Raw genomic sequence first — 15,128 nt, 5'->3', positions numbered from 1 at the left:
TACTCGGTACTCTCAAAAAAATTTTCAAAGATTTCTACTATTTTTTTTAAACTTTATTATTCTTCAAAAATGTTTTTTATGTATCAAGAACTCTAGGTAATCACAAAATACTTCTGTTAAGCTTATCAGAACTATGCGACCTTGAATTTCGTTAAAAAGTTAGCACCCCATTTTTAAAAAATTATTACAAAATGATTATTAAGCGCATATGTCATTAAAAATCATAGAGAACTCTTCGTATCGTCAAAAAGAAGCAGGAATTATCATCAGAACTATTGTATCTAAAAATTAATTTTTCAAAAATTTTAAATTTTTTTTTTATTATTCGAAAATTTTTTTTACATATCAGGAACTCTAGGCAATCGCAAATTGAAGCTATTAAGCCGCTCAGAACTATTCCACCTCGAAATTCGATAAAAAGTTAGCACCCCATTTTTAAAAAAATGTAAAAAAAATGTTTATTGAGCGGAACTCTTGTTATTAACTATAGGGAACTCTTCGTCTCGTCAAAAGGAAGTGGGAACTCTAATCAGAACTCATGAGTACTATAGTTGGGGTGCTAATTATTAACATACCCATATATTTGTTTGAATTACTTTAAATAAATATTTACCAAATGTAAAACTATATTTATTTGAATCATTAATTTAACAGAATTTTGTATTAAGTACATATTTATTTACTTAATAAGGAAATTTATATACCTGGTACTATATATTAAAAAAAAAATGTATCGAGGTTTAGTAAACTTTTTTTTAGTGTATAAAAACTTTAGTCTTCGCCGCTAAAATCGTGCACGCAATTGTCACAGAGCTAGAATAAATTCAAATCAAAAGGAGTACGCATAAAACAGACTAATGTAGATAATTGGTGGATGAAATACATCAAGATAATGACCAGTCATCCCTCCATCTTTGCGAGGTCAATAATTATCCGTTCTTATAAGAATTGGAAGCCGGATTCTGGTGGCAGGCCAACGACGCACGACGAGTAATAGTCGATAAGATAATTTCCCTAGGGGTCGCTCTCGCGGCGCTCTACTCATTTCCCAACGAGTCATTATTTTATTACGGCCAGCTGTTTTGATAAAAAGCCTGAAATTCTACGAATAATGTCCCGTCCGACAGTAAATATTTTTTATTAAGCATTATTTTGTTGATTAAGAGGCGGTTCAAGTAGATTGATAATAAATAAGGACGCGGAAAGAGAAGCTTTTTTTATACCGAGTCCACAAAAAAGATTCATGCGTTAGTGTTCCTGATAAAAGTAAGAGAATAGTAGGCTGAAGATCACATTTAGATTAAAACACTCGCAAAAATATAATAATTACACATGAACTGCGTTTCAAGGTGTTTCAGTATTGCCTGTCTCAAGAAGCTAATTGTAACACTTAACAAATATCCATATTTTGATGATAAAGCACGATTAATAATTCAATTATACTGTAAAATGAAATCCAACAGTATGAAAAATTGAAAATGTTGTGACTATGAATATTTATATATTCAGAAAAATGTCGCACAACTCATTGAAATGTATATCTCGTATCCGAAGGAAATACATGGATAATTTCTATCGCGTTAAAAAACATTTCGTAATTTAAGTAGTCAACATATTTTCCATTTTTCCAAAAAATCATTTGTCATAATTATTGCCCTTATTATTCATCGCAAGAATCAAAAGTATTACGTGTGCTGTGCAATTTTCAGAGAAATAATTTCGTGAACTTTTCGCTTGCCGAGAACTATACGTATACATATGCATTACGCAAGGGAGACACGCGCGTAATAAAAAAAATCGCAGCTATACAAAGGGCGTCGAATGCAACACGATAAAGTATGCTTTTAGGATACGATGGCGATGTCGGCTGGAAATTGTAATTTACGCCCGGGAAATCGCGAAACGAACAAAACCTCGGCGGTAAAATTTCACACAGCCGTTGAAATGCCGCGTACATTTTCTATCCTCGAAACGATGTGTTGCAAAAATACATAATGTATGCGCGGAGGCAATTTTATTGTACAGATAACGCAATTGCTTATTCAAAGACAGAACTTTGAAAACCTACATTGCATCTTGAAGAAAACCAATGTCGTGATTGCAACTAAAATTAATTCTTAGTTTAAGTATCCCAGTGGGGAAAATTGTGTAAACATTTAATTTACACTAAAGAGAAAAACGTGACGTGCTTTAAGATTTTCATTTTAATAAGTTTTCCTAACAATCATCTTAAGATCTTTTAATTTAATATCTACTTTACGTGGTTTGCATAATTTCTCTTTTCCGTCACAACATAGCGGATTTGTGAAGTTAGCACGCCATATCTTCAAATTTGGTTTTTTTTATATAAAAATCTTTGTTTTGATATAGAATTGTACAATAGAACTGTGAAAAGTGCTACTGGAACTGCCATTTTTTTGTCGTGCCAGATCCCAACATAACTGGTAAATACAATTTTTTTTCACATTTTCCATTTTCCACGCAGATTTGATATTAATTAAACTCTTCAAGATTATTATATTAGGTGTACAAATTAGTTCGGTCCGTTTTTTGTGTTCAAAAATGCATTTATTTCAAAACAAAATGAATGAACAGATTAATTAAAGTATTGTCCATCGCTGGCTACTATACTTTTTCCTATTTCTCAGGCAATTTTCCCATCTCAAAAAAATAACTCGTCTTTGGAGGCGATCATCTTTTGAAAAACGGACCGAACTAATTTGTACTCCTTAATATTTATTTAAAAATTTGAGTTATACATACGTTTAGCAAGTAAATGTATCATTAATGTTTTTTTCTATTAAAACTATTAATTTTACCGTATTTATTGACTCTCCGTTATTATCTACCTTCTTATATATAAAATTGTGCGTGGAATTGTTTGTTAAGGACCAGCTTTTTGTGCAAAAATAGTTTTACTCCAAACGAACAATGCATAACTCTGTTTTCACATTGGGCCACGTTGTTCTACCGTTCCATGTCGGCCGGCCAGCGCGTGCAACAATAGAGAATGGCGACAGCTCGCGATAGTTTTGTGGAGACCCGCGGCATTCAGCTGTGTCTCGTCCTCGTCGTTGACGGCGGTGGCGGTGATAGAAAAAGCGAAACCGCGGCGAAAAATGAAGCTCGCGCGGTCTCTGTGTGATTCTCGACAAGACTCACCCGAGTATGCATTTTATCGACAAGAAAACTCGCTACGTGTCTCATTTTAAACTTTTACTGAAACTTGTAGAATTATAGAAATAAAAATAATCTTGATCAGTTTTTATTTTTATTATGTTCCCTTATACTCAAATTAAATATTAGTCAAAATTTTACGCTTACTTTGTCATTTATCTTTCGTGAAGAAAAATTAATTTAATTGTAATAAAAATGTTCGGGGAATAAATCACGAAAGATTAGTAGTCACTTTTTAATACATCTGCTTTAAGCTTAAAGTATGGAGATTTAATCTGAAAGCTGTGAGGTACCTTCCAACATCCTATGTATTAAATTTAAGCATCCCCAGACCTCGATAGTCGTCTCTGCTCAATGATCCATCCGATATCTCGACCGTTCGAAAACTATCACGAGCTATCTTTGACGTTCGACACGATGAATTCCGGGGATGACCGGCAGCCGTTGGAATGACATCCAGTCAATCCAATAGAAGCCTCACACCGGTTCGCCGATGAACAAAAGTACATTTTTATTCAATCGATAAAGACTCGAAACTCTAATTCCAAATTTCTTTTGATTTAATATTTTTAAAATAATAATAATAATAAAATTTAATAATAAACATTACGTACAGTTAATGGATAATTTAGATTGTTGTACTACATAAATAACTCATATCCCTATATTTTTCTGTAGACAGAAAAAGAAAGAATCATATGTTAAATTGCTCTTTTAAAGGTTAATTTTTTGTTACATTATGTTGCAAAATATACAATAACAGTACGTCGAAAAGTTAACGCTACATATTTTTCAAATTTAAGTCCATTTTTTATTCGAGCAAAACGAAAGGTCATTAGGTGTGTCCGAAAATACGCATTGTTGTTTTTGACATGGGTGTTTCTACTTCGTTTTAGTAGAAAAAAAAAAATCGACACGCACAGCCATCGCGTGCTCAACCGTATCTACCTGCTCATTATTCTCGACCTATCGATATGTAACATCGAAGGGAGAATGTTCATGCCGGAAATGCCGTGCAACAAGAACAAAGTATCGATACTTGGACACTGTCCGAGTATCGTCCCTTCTATCCCGAGATGAGAAAGAGCTGAAGAAAAGAAGAGACAAAGATGAAAAATATAAGAAAGTTGGGTAGAAACTCTGCTGGTGGGAGCTGAGTGTCGGCGAGGGGGTTGGCTGGCCGCCGGTTTAGCCGACGTGACGGGCGGGGATGGCTTTAACCGGTCGATACTTCGCGTTCCACGGCGGGGTGCGAGTGAGTGCGGTATAGCAACGGCACAGCCCTGATCCATACACGCACACACATACATACACACACGCACACATACCTACACATACACACAGCAGACGCACACGCACACACACACACACACACACACACACACACACACACACACACACACACACACACACACACACACACACACACACACACACACACACACACACACACACACACACACATACCTACACACATACATAATCGAGCTGCCGACCGGACGTAGATTCGTTGCATTTTTAACATATTAATTTGAATTAAAGATTCTTCGATTTATACTTTCACTTACAAAATTTACTCGCGTTACATTTGCGAAGTAATAACTGTGAAAATGCCGGCGTCAATTCTAGCTGACATGAACGACGATGCCGACGCCCTCCGCGGAAGAATACATAGGGTGCTCGAGTTCAACGTTCTCTCTGTTCCGCTTACCTCGAGCCCTTGGCAAAGATAAAGTCGATAGTTTCTCAAGAAAGTCTATAAAGACTAATTTCACGGTAGACTTAATTATCAAGATGCTCATATAAAATGCTGTGAAAAAAAAAAAATAAATAAAAATATCTCCCGATAAATTTTCTTGTATAACGATGTGACATTCTTATTTAGACACATTACACTGTACTCTTTCTATATAATACATATCAAATCTACAGATTTACGTGTATTTTTAAGGGGCAAAAAAATAAGTAATATATATTTTTTTTTAATGTTTTGTAGTTTTACGCGTTAGTAAGAATTTATTGCCGTTCCATTACCGAATCTTTCTTATCTTATATTAATATGTTGCAAAAAGATTCATTATGGCATATCGTATTATATGAAAGCGTATAGTATAATCTCGTATTATTAAAAACTGAAATTTTCAAATCAATTATAATACATCAATAGATTAACATGCATAACCTAATTGTATATCAACTGTTATAATAATAGTAAATAATCGAGGGTTACGACGTTCATAAAGCGATACGCAAAACTGTCTCAACATAAAGTGACAATTTAAAATACGATATACTTCAGCACGATGTAGAATGAACTCATTAAAGCGTTCCCTTATAAAACTGTATGAAATTTTTGTAGCAAGAAGATCGTTCTAGCTGATATGTACCTAATAATACGTTTGAGCAACGCTCGGTGTTAGCATGAAACAAGAGTGTATCATATACATATAAAAGACATAGAATACAATTTAAATACGTTACCTATATTACATGTGTTACATGTATGTTATACGATTTCATACAATTATACTTTTTCATGCTGCGCAGAATTGAGCATTAAACGCGAGGTCCCGAGAAAAAAAAAACGCAATAACAAGTTCCTCTTTCGGTAATACTACCATTCTCGAGAAGTTTGCTATTTCTAGCGAAATGGCTCCGAATACGCGTATCGCGCGCGATGCTTTAATATTTCACGACGCAATACATGTATCGGGGTATTTGAAAAGTTCGTGTATTTGGCAAAATTTCTGGGACAACAGAAATAACGTTCGCGTAATAGATTAATACGATCTAGTATACGTTCTAAAGTAGACGACGTATAATAGATTATTCTCTTTAAAACTGGAATATGATCAGACGCCCGTGAAAATTTCATGCGTGATTTCGCGAAAATGTGAGAAAGCAGAGCTCAGAGGGGAAAATAAGTCGACCAGTTTCTGCAAATTCACGACGCTCAATTTTGCATAATACGTATGAAACGTAGGAAAAAGAAAGACGGAGGTCTGTTTCGAAAGAAGTTGAGCGCGCAAAAAGGTCGAGGTTAATAAAATAAAGATACCGATCGGAGAAATAAAAATCTCGCGCTGTGTAACAAGCGTTCCATCATCCCTTTTTTATTTCCTCGCGCTATATTCCTCTTTGTACCTTTTCCGAGTTTTTTTTCTTTAGGTCCCTCGTGCAATCTCCAGCTGACATAACATAATGGACAGTAATCAATCACATGTATTGTTAGCCTCGATTGTAAATTGTATTGAGTACCACTGTGATACAGGAAAATTTCGTGACCGACTACCGACGAAGCTGCGACTGCGGTTTTCCTACTTTAAATTTGCATAAATTAAAATTTGTTTATCTCTTATAATTACAGAAAAAATATAAGTTCTTCAATAAATTATTATGAGTCTCTGAAATTGTACTTCACAGGAAAATTATATTAGCGCGTGCATTTAAGCATAATGTTAAATGCATGTTTACACGATTTTGCGACGTTAAGTATCACCTGTACTCTACATTATTAATCTCACAATTATATTACATAGTAAAAAACAAGTTTAGAAAAAAAAAAAACTTTATATTAGTATTGAAAAGTTGTTGCTAATCGTATGTAGATAATTAAAGCCTTATACATACAAATGCAAAAAAAAAAAAAATACGAATGATTGTGGCATAAACGAAACCGGTTTGCGGAACGACACACGAGTTACAGTCACACAATCTAGTGTCACATTATGTTGTACAACGAATCAAAGTTGTCAAGACCTAGGTTGACTTCTTAAAAAGATTTATCGCTCGTAATTGAATGATTATACGTTGTCAATTGTACTCGAAAGACTATACATACTACAGTTCGAAAACTATGATTGTATAATTATATAATATTTTATAGATTAATTTATAGTGTAAATCTTGACTTACTCTCTTAAAAAAAATCAATTAAAATTTAATTTTAATGAGAGACAACAGAAGCCGTTTATATATATATATATAATAAATATATAATTTCTTTTTAATAACATTACGTTTTCATTGCCAAAATACATTATTCATAGAAAAAAGTAAAGATTGTGAAGTAAATATAAAATATATAGAAATATAATTCATATGCGTGTTATAAAATAACAGCTTTTAGCTTTACATTTTACATTAAAGAAAAATTAAAATCGCAAACGTGTTTCTTTGATAAAAACGTGACAATTGCATGATTAGGATATTATTCCACATTTACGTAAGCGTCGAAAAAAAAAAATGTGAAACGTCTCGTTTAAAATGTAATCGAGTAGGAACGGGTCCTCGTATTTTTGTAGATTGATACTGACATCGATCGAAGAGAGTGCTATTATATATTTTCCACAGGAATTCATTTCCATCCGTGTGCTTCGTGACATCCGCGGCGAATTTGTAATGCAGTCGCATTGCGACTGCACGCAGTCTCATATTTCAATGAATGCGCACTACAGTCGCGAGACATATTATGGCAACTCACGGAGTAAATAGAACAGCCAAGCGCGAAACCTGTTGCGATAATTTTTCAACAAACGACTGCTCCACTTATACAAAGAAGTCATTGATTACTTTATACGGTTTTATCGTTGCGTGTAGGAACATTGTAAATACATATAAGTGTAGATATGTTCATCATTCATGTTCAACATTTCATGATTTTCTCATATTTTGGAACAAAATTCAAGAACACAAGTTACACAAATCCGTGAGGTTTGAAATAACTTCTAAAGAAGAGTATATGAAAAAATTATATGTTAGCATAAAAATAATGCAATGGTTATCATTAAGCTTGAAGAACACCTATTTATGCATTTATTCTAGTAAAAATATGTAACTTAATTTTGTTTTCTTTCTCTTTGTCATTGTAGTTACAACTAGTTAGACATACATATATCAACTTGCATTCTCGATGTCATAATCACTACAAAACTGTGAATACTGTATATAATAAAGAGAATAGTCAATACTTGAATCAAATCAGTGAACAAACATTCAAAGCGATAATCTTCCATGGCTATACATATCCAGAGTAAAGAGAATGACGTTGGAATTTCTATACGATAATCATTTGTGTGATGTACACACTTGTCGTTCCATTATGTACGATAAATACGAATTGCATTAATCGTACGTGATGCAACGTACAAGAGAACAATGAACCATATAACGCACATAATTAATACGGATCCTAATCGATCTGCACACTTGTTATCACGGTTCATTGCGTAGAAAAAAACACACCCGTGTAAATAAAGCGATTAACGTTGCCTCTAATCTCTTAATCTAAGATCGAGGTCCGAGACTCTTCTTTACACAATCGTGTGACTTTGCTAAAGATTAAAGCAATCGAGTATTTCCATGCGGTGGACTCTTTTAGTGTCACGGCAAAGACGAAAGCAAAGTCGAAGCAAGACATCGCTGGTGCTTCCATCCCTCCGTAGTTTATTCTGCTGTTGAAAGTATACTTGGAAAATTGTTAACCATGTTACAGCTCGTGAACAAGCTTACAAATTGAAATCGGTTTTAATGCCGTAAATGCAATTTGACAGAAACTAAACTACTTCCCCAACTGTCGACGCGTTTCAATCAGGCGTGATAGCAAAGTTGCTAATTTGAAATCATATAGTAACAAGGTTGCTATAACAGGAACAAGAATATTTTGCATCACTTATTAACATATGAGAGCATTACAAATGACAAAGCTAAATGTAGCTTTGGTACTAATATAAATTGTATTCTGATTCGCGTATGTTATATAGGGTGAAGTTGGCGAAGTCGTATCGACACGACGGTTAAATCGTACCTCCATTGTATTCTCTAAACGAAACATTTTTTTTTAAGATAATGACATTGATGTGACGCTGGTAATATGGGTTAAGAACTATCGTTTTTATTTTGTCTTCGAATCGTCTGTTTACGAGTGACATTCAAAATTGATTTTATTCTGATCTAAGTTTTGGTACAATTTACCTAAGGTGTTATCAGTACAAGGTGGGTAATTGAATTATAGTGTCCATCTGGGTTATATATTGATATTTAAACTCTTTTCGAGTACAGCGTTTCTTATAGTACTCGACGAGTTCTATCGAAGACTGTAAGGTGGAAAAGCGATTGGACCAACGGTTTGCAAGATACAGCGACATTTGTCAGAAGATCAACAATTTTTAAAGTCTATCTCGGAAACCGTTGGTCCAATCGCTTTGAGCCCTGATACTTTTCGACAGAACTCGCCGAGAACTGTCCAGAACTCCGATCAGAACTACTCGGTACTCCCAAAAAATTTTGATCAAAAATTTTTTTTAGTCCCGCGTCGGAAAATTTTTTGGGAGTACCGAGTAGTTCTGTTCGGAGTTCTGGACAGTTCTCGGCGAGTTCTGTCGAAAAGTATCAGGGCTCAAAGCGATTGGACCAACGGTTTCCGAGATAGACTTTAAAAATTGTTGATCTTCTGACAAATGTCGCTGTATCTTGCAAACCGTTGGTCCAATCGCTTTTTCACCTTACAGTTTTCGATAGAACTCGTCGAGTACTATAAGAAACGTTACTCAGAACTACTCGGTACTCTCAAAAAAATTTTCAAAGATTTCTACTATTTTTTTTAAACTTTATTATTCTTCAAAAATATTTTTTATGTATTAAGAACTCTAGGTAATCACAAAATACTTCTGTTAAGCTGATCAGAACTATGCGAACTTGAATTTTGTTAAAAAGTTAGCACCCTATTTTTAAAAAATTATTAAAAAATGATTATGAAGCGCATATCTCATTAAAAATCATAGAAAACTCTTCGTATCGTCAAAAAGAAGCAGGAATTATCATCAGAACTATTGTATCTAAAAATTAATTTTTCAAAAATTTTTAATTTTTTTTTTATTATTCAAAAATTTTTTTTACATATCAGGAACTCTAGGCAATTGCAAATTGAAGCTATTAAGCCGCTCAGAACTATTCCACCTCGAAATTCGATAAAAAGTTAGCACCCCATTTTTAAAAAATGTAAAAAAAATGTTTATTGAACGGAACTATTATTATTAACTATAGAGAACTCTTCGTCTGGTCAAAAGGAAGTGGGAACTCTAATCAGAACTCCTGAGGACTATAGTTGGGATGCTAACTTAACATACCCGACTTTTACTGGCTTTCAATAGTATTACAGGTACGAGAATACACAATCTCTTAACATTTTCCACACTTAATTCCAAGTAATGACAATAAGCAATATCAGTTTGTTTGCTAGATTAGAAGTACGATTAGAAATCAGGTGGTACAATTTGGAAACGACCCGGTCTCCAAATCGTACCGAAAGCTACTTTTTTTTAAATCTAATTTAAACAATAATTTCATAACGATAAAATTAAGATATTGAATTTCGGTATTATAAACAATAATTTAATGTTTATTTTCGCAAAAGTATCGTTTTGTGTTATTGCCAATGAACCAAAGTTCAATGTAAGTACAGAAATATTCTGATCTCTTCAGTACTTTTGTTACAATTTTGTTTAAACATTAGGGAATACGATATACGCGACTTCCCCCTAACATTCTACGTAAAAATCCTATATTCTACGTAAAAGATTCAATTAAAGAAATTTTTCTAAATCTGTTATAATTTCTTGTCGAAGACATGATGAAATTCCTCTTTTACATACATATACTATATGCACGCACATAGAAAAATATCAATCTATTGTCAAGAAAATTGATTACTTAATTTTGTTCCTTTAACTAATAGTTATCTTTAACAAATAATATTTTCTTGATAATAATCTTAAAATATACTTATCATATAATAAAATTATTAAAAAACTCATTATTATGCACTCAAGAGAAAAAATCATTTTTTGAATAAATTTAATGCTTGTAATGAATTTATGATAAATTTGCGGGTATAAATTTTTAAAATACTTGAAATAAGTAATTATTACTTATGTAGAGTAAACATTACTTGCATATTTTTCTGTATGTATACACATACATAAGACATACCGTTTTTAACGCCAGTTCCGAAAGCCTACTAAAAGAGGTTGTGAATGGAAAAGGTGATCTCGATGGTTTGCCATTCGAGAGATGACAATGAAATAGAATTATTTGATACGTAAATGGATTTGAATCTAGATTTTCGACACAGAGAGGGAGAAATTATATTTCAAATTCTAGAGAAAAAAAATTCCACTTGCATACATTAAAAAAAAGTGCACATTAATACTTGCATAGATTAATAAAGATTATTTATAAAATTATTGAAGCGTCATTTTTTCTTATATACCCTCTAAATATTTCTTATTAAATATTCGTTGTAATATAAATAAATAAAATATAATTAAAATTTTGTTGAAGTAAAATTTCTCAGAATCTCACCGAAAAATAAGAAATATTAAAGTTTATTAAAAAATTTTATTAAAAATGTTGTTAAAACAATTATACAAAATTTAAATTTTTTAATTTAATTTTTTTAACTTTAAAAAACTTTTATTATACAATACATATAAACTACAAATAAAAATGTTGAACCTGAATTGTCATACAATAAAAGTGTTAGATTATGTTTGATACGATTATTCTTTCGTGTACTTTATCTAAGAAAATGTAGACATGTTTTATGAGGGGAATCTAGGCTGACTTGACTTGTCAACCAATCACGATTACTTAAACGGTACACGGCTGTATGTGTATATCTATAGGAGAACATACTCCATAGTATCACGTTCATGAATTTAGACGTCAGGTGGAACCGGGTACGAGCAGTTCGCGCGGATAGGAATAAAGTTTAACGCCCCAGTTTCCAAGAATATCAGCTGCATTCCTATGACAATGCCTTTCGAATCCGGTAGGAAGAGGTCAGAGAATGAACGTACATCATTAAAGTTGGCGACTTGTCTACTTGATAAGAGAACACACGTATATATTTTCTTCAAAAAAAAATAAAGAAGATTCGATTGAGAGTACACAAGCAAACATTAAGAAATAAGCATTAAGAATAATTTTCACGATTTTTAAATTTCAACATGAAATCAAAAAAATCTTTAATTAATAAATAAGACTTTATTAATTAAAAAATCTATAATATTAACACTACTGAACTCTTTTCATGTAACGTTATAAATATTCCATCAAGTGCTTCGAACTGAAATAGCTATCCAATCGTAAAGCATAGAGATCCAAAGATATAAAAAATAAATCATATATAATTATATATCTATATATAAAATTCCTAATGGCATATTTAAATCTCTCATAAGTCGAAATTAACCTCGCATTTAATAAATCATTTCTCGTATATAAGAGATAATTTATTTAAAATTCTTGATGATAAAAGAGAAGCACGAGGATCATGTTCCGTAATTATTTAGCGTTTCATTTCTCTTTGTAATGTTACCACATGAGCTCTTCGACCACGCTTTCTCCTACACCCACGACAATAGTCTTTGATCTATTATTTAAACATCGTATTCTCCCTCCCCCCTCTCTCTCTCTTTCTCTTCGGATAAACGACGAAGAGCTTTATCGTTCTCGCAGGATGTCGCTCGAGGATAAGCGAGGACAGTAGGCGAAAACTCGTAGGAGAGAAACGAGAAAAGACGTATACAAGTCCTTCATGCCCCCTTCTTTTCTCTTCTCCCAGCGGTAAAGTAATGGACCTTGGCATCTCTCACACACACATGTATACGAGAATGCCATTATTTTTAGATCCCACGCTCGCGCTTGTCACACGCTCTTAAAATCTCAGCAACGCTGGATTACTTTTCGGAAACTCCAGTGACGATATCTAACTGTTAAGTTCGCGACGCTCTGACCTGTTCCCGAAAATTCGACAATTTCTTCATGACATTCCATTCGTTAAATCTGTAGTATTTCCCAAAAATTCTCTCTCGAAACTTTCCAAGTTTCAAAATGTGTAATCTAATAAACTTATTTCTTTCTTTTTGTGTGGTATAATTATTTATCAAAAGAACAGATAGAACATTAAAAAAATTTTCATAACTCATAACGATTGATCATCTCAATATCGTTCTATTAATTTCTCAAGTTAAAGAACAATCGTTCATTGTCTTCAAATAGAAAAAATTAATTCATATTCTTTATATCGAAGATTCGATCACTTTTAAAGAAAACGATTGTTATTCGTATGTTAAAATAATGTTTCATTTGCGATCATTAAAAAATTACCGCATTTCATTTACATACGTTGATACGTTCACGTCTGTAGTAGATTCTTTTCATATCAGATACAAATAGAAATTGTACAAATACACATTCGCGTGTGGCCCGGTTTGTTGTATAATATCGCGTCGACACTAAAGTCGCGAATAGATGTTCCGCAATCGAAAGATTAAAAGAACCGGCTCCGATATAAATGCTCGCGTTCGCGGCCCACCATGTCTGAAAATAAGTTCGCCTTCGATCCGAGGCCCCAGAAATAATATTCGTGAGATGGAGGCAAAGTCGGAGCGCCGAAATGACTCGATGGAATTACTCGATCTTTTCGGTGCAGAATCGACTGGTTGACTTTGATCGTACCAGACCGATTTACCAAACGAATTATGCTAATAAAAAATACAATCGACCATGTACTACATATATATATATATATATATGTTGTGTGCGAGAAATACGAAGGTGTCTAATAAAAGATATTACAATTTTTATTTCACGAGTAATATATAGGAAAAATTTTAAGCTTGCTCAATTAAAATTAATTAATTTCCAATTAACCGTCATGTTAGATAAGAGACGCTAACATCAATCTTTAGAAGATAATAAAATAAAGATAAAAAGCAACACTGTGGAAAAATTCTTTAGCTATCCTAGGAGAGGGTTGTAAAATATTTTAATTTTTGTAATGTAGGTGCGACAAAAACGTAACTTACGTTAGCACCATTTTCAAGTTTTCCAAAGTTTCAATGCTCCACGGATGAAAATGCTATCATTAATCATTTGTGCATGAGAGAGAGAGAGAGAGACAGAGAAAGAGAGAGAGAGCAATTTCTAGTTCACCGAAATCGATCTACATAATCGACGATTGCCAGCGCGTTCAAAATTCACGCGCGCGTATCCTACGTAGTTTCTAAACAATTCATCTCAAACGCAGTGGAAATAAACGCACGAGACGGTAGACGCGCACCGATTATTATTACTGATAGTACTCTCGCGCCAGCCATATATACATCTTTTGAATACGCAATAACCAATGCGATTATCCCACGCGTTGTCCATCGGCACTCGATACGTTCGATTACGTACCGCCTCGTTTGATTATTATTCACACAACTTCCGTATACACAGTTTTAAATGTCACCTCGCAGAATTGCAACGTTATATCGATTAACTCGTTGAGCTGCGAGCGCCGCGCTTAGATAAACAATTAGTTTTCTCTTAGGACCAAGGTACCATGAAGAATAAAAATAAGATACAAAGAACGGGACTAAATATAAAAATCCGAGCCCACGGTAAACAGTTTATCGATACATAAATCAATGCGACAAGAAGAAAAAATCAAGAAAAATTTAAGTCAAAATTTTCTTATTATATATTTTAAAAAGTAAATTTCTAAAGAAAATGACAAAAAATATAAATACAGAAAATTTTTATAACAATTTGACAAAACACATGTGAAAAAATATGTGTGGTGATGACACTTTTAAAGTCAAAATCTGCGACAATTTTTCTTGATACAACCACTTGTGGATCAATGCCCGCAGCTTACTTATCCTATTAAGAACTATTCGAGACTTATCAGAGTTAAGCGACTTGGCAACTAGATATTAATTTTTACACAACAACTCACTATACTTGAATTCAAAATCGCATCTAAATTTCGAAGTTGTCAAAGCCCTACCTGTTGGAGGACCTGTTGGTTTATTTCCATGAAAAAATACCGTGCCCTCGTATATATAAATAAAATTCCCGTTTGTCGAAAACGTTTGAATAAATGAAAAATTCTTTCAAAG

The sequence above is a fragment of the Cyphomyrmex costatus genome, unplaced genomic scaffold, assembly GCF_001594065.2.
Source record: "Cyphomyrmex costatus isolate MS0001 unplaced genomic scaffold, Ccosl1.0 scaffold14, whole genome shotgun sequence".
In the NCBI taxonomy this organism is placed as follows: domain Eukaryota; kingdom Metazoa; phylum Arthropoda; class Insecta; order Hymenoptera; family Formicidae; genus Cyphomyrmex; species Cyphomyrmex costatus.
This window is presented reverse-complemented; position numbering follows the sequence as displayed.